This window comes from Hipposideros armiger, unplaced genomic scaffold (assembly GCF_001890085.2).
Source record: "Hipposideros armiger isolate ML-2016 unplaced genomic scaffold, ASM189008v1 scaffold_13, whole genome shotgun sequence".
Lineage (NCBI taxonomy): Eukaryota > Metazoa > Chordata > Mammalia > Chiroptera > Hipposideridae > Hipposideros > Hipposideros armiger.
The window spans coordinates 3,680,943-3,704,527 of NW_017731363.1; the positions used below are offsets into that span (position 1 = coordinate 3,680,943).

Here is a 23,585-nt window from a genome sequence, read left to right on the forward strand (position 1 = left end):
GCTGTGTAAAGAATCCTCAGGCTACTCGTTCTTTGCGTCTAATTCACACAAGGGATCGGAGGCTGATGGATGAGTATACGTGTGAATATGTGTGTATATGTGCGTGTGTGTGTGCACGCGTAGCTGCAACAGTTGGACAACAGCAGCAATGGACTTCGATATTATTTTTACCGACCTTCTTTCATCCTTTATTTCCAAGCAGTGCCTGGGTTCCTGCTCCAAATGTGCTCTTCCCGCTCTTCTCGGACCCCCACCCCCACCCCCGCACGTGTCCCTCCGGAGGGAGGCCAGGATATCCGCGCAGCAGGCAGGATTCCCCCTTTTTTTCCGCAGTGACAGGCGGATTCCCGGGCCTCCTCGGCCCCCCATCCCCTCAGCCGCCCCTTTCCCAGTCACGATCTTCCCCCCACAGCATCCCTCTACCCTCCGACAGCTCGCGGCTCGGGCCCCGCCCCTCGCAGCCACCCAGCCCAGGTTGCTAGGGCTTGGCAGGGCAACCAAACGTGGCGCGCGAGAAGGCGCGGCGCGCGCGCTGGCGAGCTTATACAAGGAACCAGCCGCCTTCGGCTTCGGGGACCCGAGCACGAGCGGTGCGGGCGGGGCGCGCGAGCCCGAGCCCGAGCACGAGCGCTCTCTTCGCATTGGCTCCTACCAGAAGTAGGCGGGGCTGAGGCGGGACCTGGAGGGGTCCGGAGAGCTTCTCCATTGGCCTGAACAGGACGGCCGGGGCGGGGCAGTTAGCAAATTAGGCTGCGCGTTCCCTGATGCGAGAGGGCGGGGCCGGAGGTTTCGATTAGTTATTACTGCCGCTGGGGAAGGTAAAGCGGCGACGGCGGGCTCTGGAGCTGTGGAGTCCCTGGCTGGAGGTGGGGGACTCGTGGGGTGAGTAGTCGCGCCGCCACCCTCCCGCCAGGCCTTCCTACCCTCACATCGGCTCGGCGCCCACCTAGCTTCTTTCTAGATAGGGGACCCACCCGGTCCCCCGGGCAGACTTGAGAAGGGGCGGCGGCGCGGGTACCCCCAGAACGGGGCGACGCGGCGAGGGCGCCCCAGCCTGGAGTGGCCCCCTCTCAGCGTTCCATTGCGCCGCTGGAAGGGCTTCCCCCGGAGCGGCTGGGGCTGTATTTGGGGGTATGGGGAGACGAGAGGGTACGGAGGGACGGCGGGTCGAGGCCGCCCGGCGGGGCTCTCCTTAGCGGCGGGTCTGCAGCGTCCCCGCCGCCCCCGCGGAGCTAGCTTCCTGGGGCTTGCGGCGAGGGAAGCCCCTGCCTGCCTGCGCTGGGGAGCCTGCGCACCGGAGCCCCCGGCCCGAGATCCGAGCAAGCCCGGGACCTGCTGGGGGCTGCAAGCCGCGGCCCCGGCCCTGCTGACCTTGGCTGCCTGCGAGGGTGGGCGAGAGACCCACCGCCTGCCCCGCAGCTCCTCCGGCCTCCCCCGAACAAGTTTCAGGCGTTGCTGTGAAGTTCACAACCAGCATAGTGGGGAGAAGCAAAACTGGCCTTTTTTCCCCCAGACCGTCGCACCCTTTGTACCCTCATAGAAATTAAATCATAGGGTTTGGAATCATCTCCCAGAACGAACAGGTTCTGCTCACATTGACTCGTTTTGTGCCCACGTTGGGGAAAAAAATAACCCGAACATATTTCAGTGTAAAGGCAGATCTTCCTTGAGGGTTTTGTTTTTCGCTTCACTTGAGTGTTAAAGCACAGATGCCTGAATAAGAAAAACCTGACCTTAGTTTCTTAGATGAGAGGGATGCTGTGATATTTAAATAGTTGCAGATCCATGTTCTGTTTAACACAATCTATTTTAATTGGCTGAAATTTAAGCTGATTTTAGAAACTATCACAGACACAGAATAATTTCTTTCCATGCATCTGAATTAGGTTTGTTTGGACGTAACTGTTATGTAGTTAATGTGAAAGATTACACAAATTAATTTGAGAGCATTTGGACTGAAACAGGAGACATAAATATGTATAGAATAGGATTACCGTTTTAGGTACCATCTGCTGGAACATTTCCAGCTTATTCCTTTTTTGCTGTAGGGTTACAAAAAAGACATCTTTACTGAGGCTATTCGGGATTATATGCGAATGACATTTAGATGTAAATTTGTTTTTTAATTCCTTTAAGGATTTTAAAATATTTTATTCACAAAATGTGAAGAAGCTATATTGTCTGTTTAGTGTTGGAGGGGGTAGTATAATCTTATATTTAACAACCTAATTAGGGTTTGTTCATAATATATTTTTTTAAAAGATGTACGTCTTTTTGAAAACATGATGGTTGAGTACCTTAGCGCAGTCCTTTTGATTTCTTTATTAAAAGGACTATTTTAGGTTTGAGCATTTTTGGCGTTGACACTGGAATAGGAGTAAGGAAGCCTGCAGCAGTATTACCAGTTTGACACCACCAGTGGGTGTTTCTGTTGACAAATGCAGAGAAGAGAACATTTGGGAAGGAAATCTTTTTTTCGGGGGTTGGGGGGGATGGTGGGGGGTAAAGGGGGAAGGAGCCAGAAGAGAAAAGCTGTAGAACTGAAGCTGCCAGCACAGTGTATGCTGAGCATTTCACAAGTACACGGAAACCTAATTAGGTTAAAAAATTCAGTTTGGTTGTACTAAATAATAGAACTCCAAAAGAGGCATGCTAAATAAAGTTAATCATTTCAAGAGTGTTAAATAATCTACCATTTCAGAGGAGTTGAAGGGTCTTCAATTGGAGAGAGTGTCAGATTGCTTTTAATTGTCTTGCCTTTATAACAATGCAACGATTAATTTGATATATATGTATATATTAACAGATTAGTATTCTAATTTTGCTTGTTTAACACGTTTCCTAAGCCTTACTTTAAAAACAAAATTTGATATATTCTTAAAAATAATTAGAAATAAGCTTTTTTTTTTTCTCTAGAGAGGATTCTTGTTTTTTCCTGCTCAGATTTATAATTTATTCATGACTTGTGGGCTTGTGGTAGGGATATTTTTTTTTTACCCCTTTATCTCAGGTTTTTTATTTTTTGCAAGTTTCCTGGACTAAATCTGCCATTATTTTCATTGTAATTTTCTTGGAGTTATTTAAACCAAAGTGTGGTTTTAAAAGAAAAGGCTCCCATTGAGGGAAATTGCAGGGCCATCTCACATAGATGAGTAATAGAAGGTTGACTGCTTGGGAATCAGATGTATTCTGTTCCCAATATGCTGCATGGGGTTAAGGCAGTCTCATTTAATGAGAACCAGATTTTAGATGGCATTTCTTCTTTGAAGGTGCAGTATTGTTCCATTACAAACTGAAATACAGAGGTGGAGAAAGTACTTCAACTATGCTTTTTTCCCCCCAGCCTTGCTTCACCACTGTGTCCAAGAATCTGTGAGACACTCTTTCAACAATACTTGCATTGTTGGAAATGACAGGGCTTCTGTTGCAGGAATTTAACCTTTCATTATGATTTATGTTTCAATTTACTTTGTGATAGAAAATTCAGCTATATCTGGGAATATGGCTGTAGGAAATTTTAAGAAAGTAAGCAGAGAAAATAAGCCAGCTTCAGCGTGTCTTAAAAGTTGACCATTTTCCCCCCTTCCATTTTGATAATTTTGGTGGTTATCTCCTTTATTTCTTCTAGGTAATAGAAGGTATGCTAATATTATATTTTATTTTTGGCAGTTAGTGTGGGGATATGACTTTTTCATGTAATAAATTGATGTCAAATAATAACCGGAGGAATTGAAGAACAAATGAATTTACATGTAGAGTACCATAATGTGAGGGAAATCCTTCAGGTACCCTTGACTTTGGTACAAGAAACGCAAAATTTGAAGTATTAAGTTGCGTTCCAAGTAGAAAAGGCTGTTTCCTCAGAATTTGATAATTTTAAATTCTAAAATTTTATTTTTTTTGGCAACATCAAATTTCTTGCTAGAGGAGGAGGAAGAATCTCAAAAAATCTCCAAGGTTCTTTATCATCTGATGATGGTGTCAGTTGGATCACATATTTCAACTTACGAAAATAATGCAATTTAAAAGACTACATTTAAACTTTCTGTTTGGGAGGCTTTCCCAATGTACTTTCAATCTTAAACTCAACATTAGAAGTCTTTTGTTGGTGATGCATCACTTTAGTGTTTGGATTCAAATTCTTGATAGTTTCTAGAATATTTCCTTTATGTAGAGCAATACCTGGATGACTGGATTACACAAAGGCCTGGCCTCATTTCTCATTCAAGTTAGTACACTTCTTAATACTGAGGTAAGAACTTGGGTGCAACTATGTCGGTGGGTATGAAAACCAAGAGTGAGGACATTCTACCTGAAGGGCCTTATAACATTTAGACAATAAAGGTTTGGGAATTAACAGAAAATTATTTATTACATTAAAAGGACCTAGCCCATTCAGAACTTTGAAATTGATTGTTAATACTGAATTATGCTCTTTATGTACTTAGAAACATTTGTGTTTGAGATAGTTCTAATTAGGGTCAAGTTTTGGGTGTGGTCTCTTTTGAGCAGTCTTTTCTATAATAATTATAATGTTCTATTTATTGAGCCTTACTGAAGACCAGATACTGTGGTAAAGAATTTGCATGAATGTATGTGTGTGTTCTCACAACATCTCTATGAGGTAGGTGTTTTTCTTATTTCCTGTATACACTTGACCAAATGGGTTCAGAAAGAGAAAATAATTTCCCCAGATTACCCAGCTAATCAGCAGCAGAAGCAAAATTTCTATCCAAACCGGTCTGACTTGAACCTGTACTCTTCAAAACTATGCTTTCTGCTTCTCTTTAGAAGTCTGATTCCACTCCTCTGGTGGTACTAGAGGTAAACATTTGTCTCTGGGAGTTCACGGGCCACTTTGGCAAGGCCGCCTAACCTTTAGTCACATGGGACGCTGGACTCATCCGTCAGCACTGCTGGATAGGACAACTGGAAGTGCAGACTTTTCATACCAGGGTCATTAGTTCTGTTTCTTCATAACTGAAGGTTGGACCTAATTATTTACACCCCAAATGAGTAGCTGTTTCTAATTAACCACTTGGTATTTCATGTTTCTGCATGTTCCATTATACTTTTACTGACTTTGATTAAATTTGCTACACTAATAAAGGCTATAAAGATACTCCTTGAATTCAATTTTGTGGTTTGATGCATTCTTGAAGTAAAATGGCAGCCGTTACAACTTGCAGACAGTATCTCTTCCATCAGTGTAATAACCTAAGTGAAATAAAATCTGGAGGTGAAGTCTGCAGAGATAACATTAGTTTCTTCTTAATACATAGAAGTTGGACTTAGACAAAAATTCTTCTACTTGAAAGTAGAATTTCTACTTAAAGCCTCTTGTGATAGTGTGTGTGTGTGTGTGTGTGTGTGTGTGTGTTTAAACAAGACCCATCACTAGGAGAGCTAAACAGTTGCTTAGCCCAAAGGAATGCTCAGAGGTCTGTGTTAGGGAGGAAAAGAACTTAATATCTTGTTCTGTAATTGATGAGAATTGCTTTTGTCACTTATTCGAGTTAGAAAGGCGTAATGAATCAATATCGAAGGACCTAAGGGCAGGGCCGGAAATCATCTTGGCCAAAGCAGGACAGTTACTCCACAAAGACAGGGCCTATACATAGTTCTTGTGGATTTCTTTGCCAAGTATGGGTTTTAAATATGCATTTTTAACAGCTTTATTGAGGTGTACTTTACATACTATAAAATTCACCTGTTTTAAGTGTGGCATTCAGTAAGTTTTGGGGGGTAAATTTATGCAGTTGTATGATCACCACTACAATGCAATTTTAGAACATTTCCATCACCCCCAAAAGATCCCTCCTGCCAACATGCGTCTTTTTACCTTATTTACTTGCTTCCACCTAGATCCCTTTAACATCAGACACTGATAAATGAAATCATGTCCATCTTAAAAGATACCTCTTAAAAATATCCTCTTACACATATTACAATTTCTTAGTACTTTTTGTATTTTCAAAAGTTTTTGCCTAAACATAATTCATAGCAGAATATAAAGGACAGTAAAGCTCACTTAGGAACAAGGTGTACAGGATAGGCTGATGCTTGTCCTTTTGCAGGTGCTCTCCTTCCCTCAGTGTGAGTCCATGGACACTGCTGATAAGATAGTTTAGGGTTGTTAATCTGGGGGAATGCGTAATAGAGGAATACAGTGGTTTGGTTGGAAGTCAATTTGTTTTGGAAACTGTCCTTAACCTTTCATTGCTTTAAGATGAACATTTCTGGATGGAAAGTGATCCTTACAAGTGCCAGGCAGGTAAATTAATAACCTCTGAGTGGTAGTTTGTGTCTGGATTTTTAATGACAAACGGATTAGACACAGCACTGCTAATAGTTTAGTGTGAATTCATCATAACTGGTCTGAAAATGATTACCTTTTTTTTAAAAAAAAAACATAGTTTAACAGCTATGTCTGTATGATTCTGTTGTTACTTTGTATCCTTTGTAAGAGAACATCCTAAAAGTAAGATACGAAGTGCTTTCTGCCAATGTACCTTTTTTGACTTAAACGGAAATAGTGAATTTGGAAGTAACAACTTGGTTTCTGGAAATTGGCATAACATGGATAAATACATTCTAATTTTTTTTAAAGACTGCCTTAAATTATTTTAGGTAAGTTGCAATTTCAGATCTCAGTTTGTATTATGCCTAAAGATTAGGTATTATAATAATCAGATTAAGCACATACACACTCATGTGAGAAAGATATGGCAGATAAAAAATGGTGATAAGTAATAGTTGAAGAACGACTTACTGACTTGGATTTGCCCAGTTACCCCGACCAGCTTCCTGATGAATAGAATCCTTCAGAGAGTACAAAAGCTGCTTCAAGTGTGACCATCCTAGAGTTTATCCACACACCCTGGTTTGTCAGCCTCTTGTGGGACGTATTAACTTTAATTGTTACTAATTATGATTAGTAACATTACCACTAAAATTTAGCATTGCAAAGGAAAAGAAAAAGTTGTAATTGTTAATAATGGAAAATAATTGAGGGAGACAAAAGGTAATTTTGTACAAATTGGTGTTTCATACTTTATCATTTCTTTCTTTCTCGAATAACCTGTCCTACATCTGAGGATCTGTCCTTCATTTAGCAAATACTAATTGCCCTACTGTGTACTAGACTGTGGTAGAGGCTGGATAGAGTGATACATAAAAGAGAAGTAGGCCCTGCCCTCAGACAACTTACAGTCTTGAGATGGAGGCAGAGGGAAAGTACAGGGCACTTTAGGAGCATATAACAGGGTAGGGATGGTGTATCTGTCCTGGGGGGAGCAGGTAGGAAGGCCCTACGGAGGAGACATCATTTAAGTGAGACCTTAAGGATGAGAAGGACATGGTCTAGTTTGGGAAGTAAGTTTTCCTGACAGAAGGTGCAAATGCCCTCGGGCAAGGTGACATGTAGAGGCTTTTGAAAAACAGAACCTTTTAAAAACTGAAAGAAATCCAAATGGCTGGAAAGTAGAAAAGCCAGGTGATGAAGCGGAAGTAGGCAGGGGCCAGGTCTTGAAAAGGCTTAATAAAGGCCAGCTGCTGGGTTTTTGAACTGTCCTAAATCTCCTGGGAAGCTATTGAAGGTTTTAAGCAGGGATGTGACATGTCATGAAATGAAATGCCACAAAAAAACACAAGAGTTTTAGCTCAATGAAACCTTGATAATTTACCAAAAAGGTCAAATCTCTGCAAGGCAAAATATCCTTCTCTAATCTCATTCAAGTTTTTGTAACTGCTTCCTTGATTGATTGTCATCTGTGCTACTCATTTCATTGTTTTTAAAGAAATTACCTTTACTTTTCTAAAGGCTCCTCCTTTCTTTTTAGCCTTCACCATTGTGTTAACCTTATATAGGAATGTCATTTCTATTTATAACTGAGTTAAATTTTTTTCCTAACAGTTTTAGCTCTCTTCCATATTTAAACTTAAAAACTCCTGGGTTTTTTCCCCCAGACACCTTTAATCTGCTCAGGGTATTTAATGTTTTAACAAAATGTTTTATTATGTCAACATTGAATTTGCTTTATTCTCCCCCCCCCAATACAATGTCTTAAATCTAGTTTAATCTTTTTCAGCATTTATGCTGTTTTATAGTTTATGAAATCTTATTTGAGAACCTACAATGTTTTTAGAAAATTTTATTATTTAGGATTACTGATCCTTAGCAAGAGTACCATTTTCAAACCTGGTTCACGGTCTGTGACTGTTATCATCTATATTAAACTGGTCTCTGTCGAACTGCTTATGTTCACGTGCTATTGTGTATATAAAAGTACTGTAAAGTTGTTATTGTATCTATCCTAATTTGTTTTTTTCTCCTTCTATAGTAAATGTCCCTACATGCCCAGTTCTTTTTTGGAAATCTTTAGCCATGCGAAATTTTTGCTTGCCTTGATGATTGAACGAACACTCATTCAGGTCTTCTTTGGTATAAAGTTGTTAGTTTGTGCCTGTATGGAATGCTGTTGCCCACTTTTCTGCTTTACAGATACAAAGAATATTTACAGCATCCCCGTCTTCAAATATTTCCTTTGAAATCTACATTTTGATGCAGCCTCTAACTTAGCTCACTTTGGCCTTGAGTTCTGAGGCCTTTCTGAACCATTCTATATCTGCTCTGTACTCTTGTTGCTTTAATCTTTTTGTTTTTCTTCTGGTGCTTGTAACTTGAAGAATTTGCAGTGGTTTGTGTCATTACTTTTTTCACATGCTATCCAGCCCAGGACATTTATTTTAAAAGAGTTGCCTCATTCCAGATGTTAGAGATTGAAACTGATGTTTTTGTAGTGGCTTCTCTAGCACTCAGAGCGACTGCCCTTGATCTAGAGTTGCGCTTTTAAGTCTGTCCTGTGCAGGATTGGTAAAGGAAGGCCATATCTGGCTCTCTTTGGCTGACTTTATGATAGGGTAATGGTTTGGGTGTCTTGGTGTCAAGCGTGGTCAGGCAATCGAAAGGGTGTTGGCATCGGGGTAAGTGATGGAGATACAAAGCCGAGCTGCGGTGTTGTGCCGCTGTGGAGTTTGTAATCCAGCAGAAGCGGTGGAAAGCCGTGACTAAAGTACAGGATGATATGCACATTTAGATGGAACCACAGGGTATGGGTACTCTAGGCCCGAACAGGTGCACTTAACGCAGACTTAAGGGGACTGGGAGAGGCAATGATTCCTGAGTGTTTGTGAAGAGTCTTAAAGGAGGCCCAGAATGTCAGGTGGAGGGACGGAGTTTTCTGGCGGATGGTGTAGTCAAAGACACGGATCTAAGAATGAGCATATAAAGCTAGAAAAAGAGGAAGAAATAGCACGGATTTATGTATTGCATGCCTTGCTTTGATGCGTATACCCCAGCTACATCCCAGGATCTTGATTTTCTTTCTTTATGGCCATCTTTTGGCTTTTTTCTGTCCATGTTCACATTTACCTAAGAGTATAGGAAGGAAATACTAAGAGCAGGAGTTTAAGGGTGGGCCTTTGGAAATACGGATAAGCAGATAGTATCTGTTTTCTACTGCAAGTTCCGTGGAGGCATGGAGTGTTGACTGTTGATGCCTCAGCATCTCGTGCATTGCCTAGGAAATGCTCAGTAAATACTTTTCTTATGAAACGAGCCCTTTTTCTGCCTTCCCATCTCCTCTTGTCAGTGCCTTCTTCTTTGTTCAGTGACTTCTCTTCTCTGTCAGGTATCTGTCTAGTGGATCTTCCTCTCTGCTCGCCCTGTAGATATGCTGTTCCCATATCTAGTCCCCAGGCATAACTGTTACAATTGGGTTTGCATTAGTGTATGACCGTGCTCGTGTGATAACAGGTGCTCATAGTTCCCTGTGGGGCTCCTGTAACTTTTCTACCAATGTTTACAGGATGGTAGATGAGGGGGAGGCCAAAATGAACACCTTGAAGAGTGACATTTCTTTGAGCGTTTTCATAATTTATTGCATGAATTCATTGAAGTGCTGAGCTGTATTCCATAATAAACTCTCATGTGTGCCTGCATATGTGTGTTTATATATACCTGCATTGTACATTACTTCTCATTAATCCAAACGGATGTTCTTTGAAGATGTTTGCTTATTTATCATGTGACTTCATGCCACCTCCCTTCACCCCCCACCCAGATTACTGCTTATGTCCCTCAGATTGGGAAGTTGCTTTTAAGTTTGTTACCACATTGAGGTAAAATAAAACGTCCTCTAAGGATGCAATGTCTTCACCAAAGAACCCACTGTACAGTAATAGCTGGTTAGTTAGATGGAGGGTTTGTTTTGTTTTCTTTTGTTTTTTAAGCATGTGTAGTAGACTTTTAAATACCCTCTCTACATTTTTGGTAATTTCTCATATTATGGGTCCCACTTTCCCAGAAAACTTGCCATCCTCAATCTCTTACAGCTAGGATCACAGGGTTGTGACTTAGGTTTGACCAGCTGTTTACACAGAGTGGGACTTGTGAGCATTGTGAGGTGGCCGTCATGTGTAGTTGAATTGATGACCTGATGATCATGTTGACAGAGGTGTTTGGTTTTTAAGGAGTGGCAATGGCAGAGCTTATGGAATTCAGTCTCGAGTGGCATTGGTGCTGAGTGTTGGCTAGATATAGGTATATAGGGTACACACACACACACACACAAACACACAAACACAAACGTGTATGCAGTAGTGTTTATTTTCCTTCCTATTCTTTGATCATCTGGGATTTGTGGTTAGATGTCCTACTAATTTTTGGAATATTTTCAGCCATTATATCGTCAAATATTTTTGTCCCATTCTCTTTCCTGTTTCTGTGATTCCAATTACCAGTAGATTAGAACCTTTAATTTTGTTCCACAACTTTTGAATGTTCTGTTTTGTTTTCACTCTTCTCTCAGTGTTTTGATTGGGGTAATTTCTGTTGCCCTGTCTTCAAGTTCACTGATTCTTTCCTGGGCTGAGTTGAGTCTACTGAAGAGCCCGTTGAAGGCACTCTCATTTCTCTTAACTGTTTTATATTTTCAGTACTTTCATTTTACTCTTTCTTGTAGTTTCCGTATCTCTGCTGAATTACCCATCTGATTTTGCATGTTGGGTTACAGCCCTGAACATGTTACTCATAGTACGAGTATTTAAAATTTCATTCCAGATATTTCCAACATCTGATTCCGTGTCTAGTTCTGATATGTTCTTTATCTTTTGAGTGTTGTTTTTTGCCTTTTCTTATACCTTGTGGTAACTTTTGTTGCAAGCCTGACCTATTTTGTAGAATAGTAGAGACTAATGTACATAATTTTTATTTCTGTCAGTGGGCATATCTTTCCTTATACTGGGCCTTTAGAGCAGGGATTTGAATTAATCTAGTTAAGAGTTGGGCTGTGGTTACCCTCAGTGTACCTCAGGCTTCAAATTCTCATGGAGATACTTTGTGATTAGGGTGGGAGTTGATTTATTTTATTCTGAGCTTCAAGTCTTCCTTTTTGAAACGCGCCTTAGGGGGAGGGGTTTCTTACATGCTCTTGGTCTTCTGACTCTCTTCTGGTGGTATTCTCATGTTGTTACTGGAAGTTGGTTAGCTTGGAGGTGGGGCGTAGTGGTGGGGTATGGCCTTTTGTTCAAGTTTAGGCCTGCATCAGTGTACCAAGGTCTTGCCCCTCCCCTGGCTATTGTGATGGCCTCAGTGCAGAATCTAGTCCCTCTCTGAGGAGGAGTGTGCCCACCTCTTTCCCCAGCTGCAGTGAGTTTTCACCAATGCTTTCCTGGTAAAAAGAAACGCTTATTGGTCTTTCTTTCACAGATGAAGACTTTTCTTTAGTGGAGATAGGGGAAGAGAAGGATCTGGGTGGATTTCTTGCTCCTGAGGCCCAGCAGCAGCCCCTTTCCCCCAGGTTTACATCACAATGGGCATTTTTCAGGACTCTTTCCTCTCTATGAGTGCCTGGTGGGATTGGTGGATGAAGATCCTGTTGGTGTCTTCCCAATTTCTGTGACTCCGCCAGTGGTTTCACACTGTCCAGCAAGCCACAGGGCTTTTTATCAACTTGCCAGTTATTCTAGCTGAACTCCTCTTATCAGTGTCCAGTTGCTGTGTACCCCAGGTGAGCACATGGTTGTCTCCTCTCTCCTTATAGGCCCTGTCTCTCCTAAGATTTTGAGCTAATTCGTTGTTCTATGATGTGTTTAGTTTCAAGAAATTCATGAATTTGAAATTAATCCAGCTTGTTTTCATTGGAAGAGAACAGCCTTATTCCAGGGTGAAAGAAGTTCGGTTACTCTTAAAATTTTAACATGCGCATTTAACTTAGTCAAAACTTAATTATTATTCCCATCCTCCTGAATATGACAAAGATTTTAGAATGGTCTATCTTTTAACCTTCATTCCCTGTCTATGTTAATTATTTATGCTTTAGTTTTGTCCTGTTTAAGCCACCTTAAGCCTATAAAAATAGTGACTATTTACTCATCAACATGTTTTTCAAATTTCTTTGCTCACCATTCTTCATTTACCCCATTTCTTCCTTTTGGGTTGAGTTTCTTTATAAGGAATGTTCTTAAGTAGTTCTTTTACTGAAGGCCTGTTAGTAGTAAACTTGGTCTTGGCATTTCTGAAAGTGGTCTTTACTTCACTTTTTCTCTTGAATGATTGTTGAGCTGGGTACAGAATTTTACAGTGACAATTTTCTCTATTCTTGTGTTTTGACACGTTTTGTTAATCAGAAATCTTTAGTCAGTTCAGGTGTAATTTCTTTGTACGTAGGTAATTTTTTTTTTCTTTGGCTACCTTTAAGATTTTTTTCCTTGTTTGTTTTTTTTGTATGTTTGTCTTTATCTTCTACGATTTGTGATATCTTTTGGGCAGAATTTGTTTTACTTTGTCCTGCTTTTATTTGGTTTACTCCCATCAGTCTGAATACTCATGATACCTTCAGTTGTGGAAAAATATCTTAGTCATTATCTTTTGAAATATTGCTTCTCCTTCCATTTTCCATTGGTAGAACTGTTATTTAGAAATGTGTTGGAGTTTTTCATTGTATCCTCAATATTGCTTAAATTTTCTTCAATATTTTCCATTTTTACTTCTGGATGATATCCTGATACCCATCTTACAAGTCACTAATTTCTCTTTAGCTGTGTCTAGCCTATTATTGTCTAATCCTTTTATTGAGAATTCTTACTGAAAACATTTGACTATATTTTTCAGGTAAAAATTTCTGTTTTATTTTTCAAAATTGCATTTTAATTTTCATATGGGCATTTTTGGTGAACACTTTAGAATATAGTTGTGTTTGTCTCATTTGAATTGTTTTCTTAGTTGTAGTTCTTGAGGAATCAAATCTCCCATTTGTCTTCCCTTCCTTCCCTCCCTCCAAATTTCACTTGTTTCTTTGTGTGGTTTGCAACATTTGGTAATTTGGGAATTGTTTGCCTGTGCCTGGCTTGTGGGATGCTCCTTTGGATGGCTTTGCATTTGCCTCTGATGGGACCCCATGGGTTCACTGCTTCTGGAGAATTTTCGATCTATTCTCAGATGGATTTCTGACTTCCAGAGGGTGATGTGAACTTGTGCTCTGTATTTGTAGTAGAGCAAAGACTTGGATTTTCCCTTTTGCCTTGGTCACTCCTATGCACAGCCCTGGGCTGCTCAGTGTGTAGCTTTTCTTTTTTTCTATTTACCCAAGGACAGCCATTTGTGTCTCTTGGCTTCATGTTGGTCGTTCACTCCAGCTTCTTTGCCATGCACGGACTTGAGGCATTGTCTTTAGTTTCCTGGTCCCATAATTTCAGTTTGTAGCCCTTGGTTTCAAGGGCAGGAGTGAGCAGGTCTTTGTCCTGTGAAGAATCTCATTTAATAAGCCTCTTGTCTTTGTAGCCACTCCTTTCTATTCTGATTTTCCTGACTGTTGGTCAGGAAGTAGTTCATCCAGTTAAGAACCAGGAAGTGGTTGCAGCCACACGCATCTTCTACAATAACCTGAACAGACTACTTACTAAAAGATCATTTCGACATTAATTGTGTAGAACGCAGTTCATATTATCTGATAGGAATGATGATGAACAAATGGGTTCATTTCCTCATGTTCTGTGCTTTCCATTATGCAGCTGAAATCTGTATAGACTCTTTGGGACTGTAATCGGTATGAAGACGGTGATTTCTACGGGGAGGTGCATTTTAACATTCTCAGTGAGAGGAGGGAGTTGGATGGTTTCCAATCTCAATTGTTCTTCTGTGGTGGAACCTGCCAGCTACCAGACCCTGTTCCTGTTACAAACCCTAGCCACTGTTCACAGACCAGCCTCTGAACCATCACCGCTCATACTTAGTACATAACCTTGCCTGCACTACACTGAGACCATTGAGGGCCTTCTGGCTGAGCTTCTGGCTCCATGTCCAAATTTATCAGTTCCTCTATCCCCAGAGCTTGCTTTCCCCTTAGCTCTGAGGATGAGGTGCTTCTGCTGCTGTTAGAGGCCCGTCCTGCACCCAGTGCCCTCTGCTTTGGCAGTCTTTTTCCATTAGTTAGTCCCCCTCTGGCTCCCCATCCTGTATCCCAGTGTCTCTCAACCGGGGGTGACTTTGCTCCCAAGAGGACATTTGGCAATGTCTGGAGGCATTTTTGGTGGTCCCAATCGGGGTGGTGTTGGTGTGCATGCTGCTGGCATCTGGTGGGTAGAGGCCAGGGATGCTAACCACCTTACAATGCATGGCACAGCTCCCACAGCAAAGAATTACCTGGTCCAAAATGTTGGTAGTTCCGAGGTTCAGTAACTTTGTTGCATCCTTTGCCTTGCTTGTGACTCCTTTGTTTTTCTCTGCCCATCATCTTATTCCTAAGCTTCTCATCCTAGAAAACCTTCCCTGAACCACTTGTCCACTCCTCTTCTATCTACCTAAGCTTCCCCTCCCCTTCTCATCTGAATTTCTATGAGAGTGGTGTATACACAGTCTATCCATTTCTCCGCAAACTTGAGCTAGCCCTTGCTGCCTGATTTCCCACCCTCACTACTTAAACCATTTCTGCTGAGATTGCCTATGAGCTCTTGTGTGCTACGTCCAGTGGATTCAGTCAGTCCTGATTTTACTTGACTTTTCTGTTGCACCTGACACTGTTAATCACTATCTCCTTGAAGCAGTGCGTTCCCTTGACATCCTGCTAGTCTGTCCTCTTATTATTTCTTTCTCTGCGTCTTCTGTAGGCTCCTGTCGATCCACTTACTCCTTACACACTGCTGTTAACCTCAGCTTGACTTCTTGACCAAGTGTTATCATAGGCCATTCATTGTCTCTGTTGTGCCCAGTTTCAGTTCTGTTTATATGCAGATGTTTCTCTAAATCTCTAAATTCTCCCCACCTTTTCCCTACAAGCTTCAGACTCCTTTTTCATAACACCTGCTGGAAATCTACGCTTGAATATTTTACAGGTACCTTACACTCAGCATGTCTAATGTGCAGTACAGCATCCTTTCCTCAAACTTGCTTCTGCTCGCCTCCTCAGTTAAAAAAAAAAGTCTCTGTTAATGTTTCGACCAACCACCCGGGCTCCTAAGGTAGATAGGTGGGTCTTGTCCAACTCCGATATATGGGGGTGCCAAAAAAATGTATACACATTTTAAGAAAGGAAAAAAAACTATTAAAATTGTAATAATATACACCGATAACAAAAGATGAATACAAGTCACGTTTGACTTCTGCAATGACAAGAGGTGCTCAAAGTGGTCCCCATCAGCCTCCAGATACTTCTGATGATGGTGAACTGCTTGAGCAACGCTGACCAGAGTCCACTTCTATACTTTTTTGGGCACCACCCCCAGTATTATCGACAGTTGCTGGTATGATATAAAATCTGATTTTGATGTTATCACTGACCTGCTTGAAAGCCTACACTGGTGCTCTCAAGCTGACAGGAGAAGGAAACAGGTAGGAGAAAGTTCGAATTCCCTTATTTGGCCCACCAGGCTCTCTGGCATGTTCTCTGCCCACCTACCTCTCCAGCCTCACATCCTTTCCCTGTCTGCCTCGAACACTGCGCTCCGGCATGTAGAGTTCCCCATACAATTCTGTTTCGTATTTGATGTCTTTGTTTATGTTATCCCCTTGGTCTGGACTGCAGTGTTTTTCTGCAGAGTTTGTGGGGAGCTAGCTAGTTCTCTGGGTGGTGGGACTCCCTATTTCTCATGGAAGCTACAGTTAATTGGCACTTTCTCCACGTCTCTGGCCTCAACCTTATTGAGTAGTATTCCTTGGCTGAATTGTCATTTTAGAGAGCCGGGACTGGGTAAATGCTGGCATTAGACCTGCCGGAAGAGGGTGTTTTACCGCTCTTCAGTTATGTGGTTTATTATTAGCCATTTCTTTTCTTAGTTCCTACTACCTGTAATTTTATTATCTTTCAAGGATTCTTCTGGGAAAATGTAGCCTTTTTGCCTACACGAAGTTGTGGGTTCTTCAGCTTTATTGGGTTTTACCATCCATTCAGTCTCAACCTGCTGGAGCATCTCCTACGTTTCCATGGCTGCTCTGGACTTATTTTTATTTCTTTTGCTTATTTCGGTGGGTTTTAACGTGGGAGGAAAGGTAAACACGTGTTTGGTCAGCCATTTTAAAGCAGAATTTCAGTGCCCTGTACCTTATGTGGTTTTTCCTTTTTTTCTATTTTAGATATCATGGCAAATAATGTCTTTTAATGTGAATCCTTGTGTACATTTGATAATTTTCTTCGGAACTACTCATATCGCCCTTGGGAATCACTGGGGGTGATGATACATAACACTGACAGGGGACCATGCCACACCTGTGGAGGGTATCGAGGCAACATGCTGATTTGCCTAAAGGAGAGGTTAGCAGTTAAAACTGTTTATTATGGCCAAGTGGCGCTTGGTTAAGAGTAGGTTTGGGACACCAGCTCTGAGCAGCAGGGCCCCAGTTCGGATCCCACATGAGGGCCAGTGACACTGCCCTCTACAGCTAAGATGCTGAACAACAGCTCGACCTGGAGCTGGGCTGCCATGAGTCACCGGCGACGGCATAGGCTGCAGTGGGCTACCGTGAAATGCCGAGAGCCGCCATGAGTGGCCGTCCAGTGGCCGGAGACCGATCTGCCTCACCCGGGAAGAGCGCGGTGGTGATGCCAACATGGGCCAGTGAAGCGACGTCCTCCACAACTAGACTGAAGAACAAAAGGACAGCAATTTGTTCTCTTCCTCGATTCCCCAACACCGTTCCCCTCCCCCAATTTCCCAATAAAATCTTAAAAAAAAAGTTTATTATGGCCAATATGGTCAACATTATTGTTTTTCTGTTGGGTTTAAAATAATTGTAAGATTTGAACATTGACAAAATTTGTTTATTGGCTATTTGTATTTTTCTTTATACATTTTCTTTCCATGTCAATAAAATGTTTTTAAAACTATTTTGTAGGGTTCAGTTGAGCCTTTCCTTTTAACATGAAATAAGCAAATGCTACCAAATATAAGATCCATTGCCCATTTTTAAAGTTTAGATTTATTATGATTCTTGGAAAATGAAAATACACTCCTGGTTTTGTGATAATTGATACATACCTCACATGGTGGCTGTGAAAATTAAATGAAATAACATAGATGAAGAGTCCAACACAGTACTTAGTACATAATAGGCAGCAGTAAATACTAGTTCCTTTTGTACATTCTTTCTCCTTTGCCAGAGTATTAAAATAACTATAGTACTCCATACTCCCATCACATGTATTTACCGAAACCTTAAATGAGGGGCAGGATGCCAAGTACCCTGAGGGATACAGAGATGTTTAAGTCTGCTTCCTGTCCAGGGATAAACATTAGCTTACTGTATATAGTTTTACCTTTCTAGGCTTTTTTTTTTTTAAATATGCCGTTCTGGAAACCTTTCAATCTTTAAACTGTGTTAATTTATTTGAGCACAGAACACTTTAAAGGTTGCTGCATTTAATCCATTACATTTCTATAAGAATAGCTATTAGTTCCACTTTATAGATGGGGACCCTGAAGGGTGATCTGCCCAACTTCTGGCTGGGATTTACTGGGACGTAGAAGAGTGCTAACCATGGTACTTCTAGCCTCAGTAGATGCTAAATAAATAGTTGTTGAAAGAGTGAATCATATTTTATTAAATGATATGTTAAGCCCATTCCTAAATTGCATCTCTACGCCTTAGTGTTTTTTTCTCAATGTTTTATGCTCCTAAAGTGGTTAAAATAGCTTTCGAATTCAATGGTTGATAGAAAAGACATTGGAAGTTGGAAGACAGATGCTATACTGTTTTAGTCATAATGAAAAAGGGAGAAGATTTTTGTGCTGATTCTGATTGTATTTGCCAGTTAAATTTTTTGCTCTGGTGCTGATTCTTTGCAAGGCTACCTTTCTGGCTCTCGTAACAGCTGCCAGGGGCTTCCCCAGTTTGGGGCCAGAGTAAGTGGCCCAATTTGTTGCAGTCTAAGGATGACTCTGCTGTTAATAGCCAGGTTTTTCATTTAACCTCTAGTAAAGTAGGAAAAAATTAGCAATTGTAATTAGGCTCTGGAGATTTGAGGGAAAAACTTTTTAATGAATGAACTAGCAAATATACGAACTTTAATGGAATAAGTGATTAACATCTCAGAGTTTGCTCTGTATTTAACTTCTTTACAAATAATATTTATTTATTTTTATTGGGGGAACAGTGTGTTTTTCCAGGACCCATCAGCTCCAAGTCAAGTAGTTGTTTCAATCTAGTTGTGAAGGGCGCAGCTCAGTGGCCCATGTGGGGATCAAACTGGCAACCTTGGTGTTATGAGCACTGTGCTCTAACAAGCTGAGCTAACCGGTTGCCCCCTGTATTTAGCTTTTTGTAATTGGTTGTCTTTTTTTCCACGTATGGATCAGTTGGCTGAAGTTCAGTGTTACCTTTCTTGTATGAACCATACTCCTAATCCATCCTATTCATCCATCCTCTCTGTCCAGTAAGTCTAGTTTTGATTTCTTGAAAGTGGAGCAATAATAGAGACAACTTATGAAACCATCTAGTGCAGAATTATAGATTTTTACAGTGTTCTCCTGTCTTTTAACATTATCTAACCTATATCTAATTTGATAGCCACCTTTTAAAAATGATTCCTCGTTACCTTCATTGAATCTTGCCAAAACATCCAACATAATTCCCACAGAAACTGCAACTTTCTTTTAATTTGTTTACATACTATTTAGTTGAAAACCATGTGATGGCTGTTATAAGAGGAATTGACAAATAGTTTATTTTGGAAAAAATGCAACTAACTTTTGCATGCTAAGCATGCAGCTCAACTGAAGGGAGCAGAAATGTGGAGTTTAAATAATTAACCTATTAGCCTAAAACATTTGCGCCATTGGCACCAGCTGGTCTGTTTACAGAGGTGATGGGGAGTTGATAACTGTTAGGTCTGTTAAGAAACATGGCTGGAGGGCCAATATGGCTCGGGTGCACAGTGCAAAGACTCTTGTAATGCATTTTATACTTTGCAAAAAGTTAATTTTCCATGAACAACATGCCTTTTTAGAGTACAACAGAAATAACTGAATTATTTGGAGTGCATGGAGAGAATCACTGTTCAATCAAATAGGATCGCTGTAAAGCCTTTTCCCCAAATAGAGTTTCTCCCTTCTCCTAGACATAGGTTGGTTCTACCTCTTCTGGGCACGTAAAACACCTGGCATACACCTTTTTGCACTTTTCACATGTAGGTAGCTCACCCGTTCACCTCTCCTGTGAGCTCTTCCTCTGAGGCGCTTTTGTACACAATTCTGATCGGAAGTTGGCTCTGGCCACTTAGACTGATGACACAGCCCAATCTTGCTGCGATGCAGTTTTCATTGACGTGCCATAAGAAAATAAGCCATTATGATCTATAAATTCAGTCCAGAAAATATTTTAGTATACTTATACTCGATTGAGTATATTACATTCCATATGTCCAAGACACTGTGTTATGTCTACAAAGTACTGAGTTTAATAATACGTGGTTTTTGTCTGTGGACCTGTATGTTAATAGTACAGTGGGAATATATGGGGAGGAGAGATTAATTAGAGCCTGGAGGAATCTGTACGGTTTTGAAAGCACATAGGACCTGAACTGGGTTGTGAGTGGTGACAACAGTTAGGGCTCTTCGGCACATATTGCTGCATGGCATTCGGGAATCTGGATCTCCTTCGAACTCGCTTCCCTTCTTTTGTGTCACACACTGCCAGTCTTCCTACTCCATTTCTAGCCTTCTCCTGCACTATCTTTGTTTTCTTTAAAGATATTAAGTTCCTTGTGCTTATAGTAGAACCTTATCATTGGGCAACTATAGTATATATCAGTGGTAAGTATTACGATAGAAGTATATGTATAGAGTTGCAATGTCAAATATGGTAGCTTCTAGCCACATGTGGCTACTTAAATGAATCAGTTTGCTGATTAAATTTAAGGTTAAATTAATTAAAATCAAATAAAATGAAAAGATTCGGTTCCTTAGTTGCACTGACCACAATTCAAGTACCCAATCATTTGACTAACGGCTACTGTATTGGACAATGCAGCTCTAGAATATTGCTGTTATTGCAGAATGTTCTGTTGGACAGCACTGGTATATGTTAGGCAGGGCCGGAGGAATGAGCCACGGGAGACCAAAATTGGTCCATTAGAATTTATTTGGCATGTTTGAGCTGCAAGAGGTCAGGCTGGAAAAGACCATAACCTCTCCGAGCAAAAAGGGGTACGGAGTTTTATAGGAGGGGGGAAACAAGACTAGTTTTCCCCTTCAGTGCTTCAGGGCTTTTTCATTGCATTGTCTTGCACAACAAAGGGTTTCCAGGCATCACCAACCTCCAGTTCTGCATCCTGGGTTTCACATCCTGGCCCCATTCAGCTGTCTGGAAAGCCCAGGCCCCAGGGATCATAATCCCCCAGCAGACAAACACAAGCCAGCAGGTACAAAGTACAAAGCAAGACCAGATGGTGTTTAAGATAAGGTGGTTTGTGCTCCTGGCCTAACAGTGTAGAATGTGGTTCCACAGCTACACCTGGAGAGTTGCTTTCTGGCATTAGTATTACCTGTACTTCTTCCTTCAAGGAGGTCAGGGAACTTTTCTTTCTGTCTTTGGTTTTACCCTCAGGGCCTAGGATAGTAAGTAGTAGGTACCCAGAAAAAACTGGATTGTTAAGGAGTTTGGATAAAAGGGGGGAATGGCTCTGCATTTTCAAAACAGGGACGAAGCTTAACTGGTTTTTTTGTGTGTGTGTGTATGCATCCTCATGTCCCTTTTAAAAGAGGGTTTCTTTCTTAAGCAGACTCATTCTTTTTTTCTTCAAGCTTAATTGAGGTATAATTGACAAGTAAAATTGTATATATTTAAAATGTACAATATGATTCTTTGATACACATGGACATTGAAATAATGATCACGATCAAGTTAATTAACACATCCATCACCTCACATAGTAACCTTTTCTTTTTTTTTTGGTGAGAACACTTAAGATTTACTCTTAGCAAATTTCAAGTATACAGTGTAGTCGTAGTATTAAATATAGTTACCATGCTGTACATTGGATCCTCAGAACTTATTCATCTTATAACTGAAAGTTTGTACCCTTTCACCAACATTTCCCCCACCCCTCTTCCCCCGTCCCCTGGCACCCAGCATCCTACTCTGTTTCTATGAGTTTCACTTTTTAAAAAGTTTAGATTTCACATATAAGTGATACCATACAATATTGGTCTTTCTCTGGTTTATTTCGCTTAGGATAATGCCCTCTAGTTTCATCCATGTTGTCACAAATGGCAGAATTTCCTTTTTTAAAAAAATAGCTGAATAGTATCCATTTTATATTACCCTTTCCCAGTTTTCTTTCTTCATTCATTCATCAACAGATACTGGTTGTTTCTCTATCTTGGCTGTTGTGAATAATGCTGCAGTGAGCCACAGGAATGCAGAGATCTCTTTCCTGAATCTTGCTGCCTTCGGATGTAAACCCAGAAGTGGGATTGTTGGATCATACAGTAGTTCTATTTTTAAGTTTTTGAGGAACCTAAGAGAGTTTCTAAAACAAATTTCATCACAGTGAAAATTTAAGAACTTTTACCTAGGTTCTTAGCTTTTCTCAAGTGGGATTCGGCAGGTAGCCCGTTATATAAGGCTATGGTTTGGTGGAATGCACCACAATGAAATTTTCGAAGTTTCCAAATTTGAATATTCACAGTGCTACGTGTAATTTCCCAGAGAAGATATAATCGGACATGATGGAAATATTTACGTGAACTGTTCACTCCCATCAATTTCTCATTCAGTGAGTGTGGCTTGTAGTGATTAGAGCAAAAGTTGCCTGAATCTTTTTCTTGTTTCCATTTTATTGTATAGTAAAACACAATTTATCCATTCTATTATAAATGGATATTTAGATTTTTTCCTTGTTTTTGGCTAATGCAAATAAAAGTACTGTGTATATGTCTTTTGGTGGGAGAAAAATGGTTTCTCTTGGGTTAAATAATTTTTATAGTGGCATGGGGAAAGGTGGTGGAGTATGGAGGTTTCATTACACAGCCATGATTAAGTCATTGGCCATTGGTGATGGAACTCAATCACAAACCCCTCTTTCCTCCTCAGAGGTGGGGTGGTGGGGGAACTGAAAACTCCAACCTCTTAATCACATAGTTGGCTCCATTGGCAACCTGCCCCCATTCTTAGGATACCTAGGGATTTTCTAAGTCAGACCTTATTAACATAACAAGAGACACCTTTGTGGCTCTCCCCACTTAGGAAATTCCAAGGGTTTTAGGAGCTCTGTCAGAAACTGGAACAAAGACCAAATATATATTTCTTATTATATATCACAGTAACACATTAAAGATATTCAACCTTTATTTCATTTTTATTATTTTGTAAATCAAAAGGTATACATACTCCTTGACTTATTAAATGATTTTATAGTGAAGCATGATAAACACTTAAGGTATGCAAGACAGCTCATTGAATTGTCACAGAACTAACACTCAATGTAACTTGACCCAGGTGAAGACAAAAAAAACATTGCAAACCCTCCGAAGTTAGTGGTATGTCAAGGGCTGGGAGTGATGGGTGTGGTCTGCCCCAAGTTCAGGCAATAACTGCATTTTCTATACAGAATTTAAAATCAATAAAATTACTAACAGTCGGTCTGCTTTTCATTATTACCGTGCATTGGCCATTTAATACAATGTGTGTGTGTGTGTGTGTGTGTGTGTGTGTGTGTGTGTATATACACTATCTACTCTGTGGCTTACCTGGTCACTCTCTTTTTGATTGAGGCATTTTAAATTTTAATATAGTTCAGTTCATCTGTCCTTTACAGTTGGTGCTTGTTTCCACAAAGAGATATTCTTCTACATTATCTTTTAGGAGCTTTATTGTTTTTACTGTTACATTGAGCTATATAATCCCACTGAAATGAATGTTTGTGTGGTATGAGTTAGAGGTCAAGTTAAATTTTGTTTCCTTATGCATAGTCAAATGACTTAGCACCATTTACTGCAAAGATGAAACTTTCCAGTTAGAACTGCTGATATGCAGTGCTAACTTTGTTGTACAGGCATCCATTTCATGTATGATCTATTTCTGTGCTTCTGTT

The 23,585-nt window shown here is 40.6% G+C and overlaps 1 protein-coding gene across 4 annotated transcripts in view; it reads left to right on the forward strand.

The window, feature by feature from the left end:
• Positions 1-807: 807 nt before the first annotated feature.
• CDKL5 (cyclin dependent kinase like 5) overlaps positions 808-23,585 on the forward strand; it is a 160,608-nt gene continuing 137,830 nt past the window's right edge. For all 4 annotated transcript variants that reach the window (XM_019665739.1, XM_019665760.1, XM_019665751.1 and 1 more), the window contains exon 1: positions 808-882. The gene's annotated coding sequence lies outside the window, so the exon portion shown is untranslated. The remainder of the gene's footprint in view (positions 883-23,585) is intronic.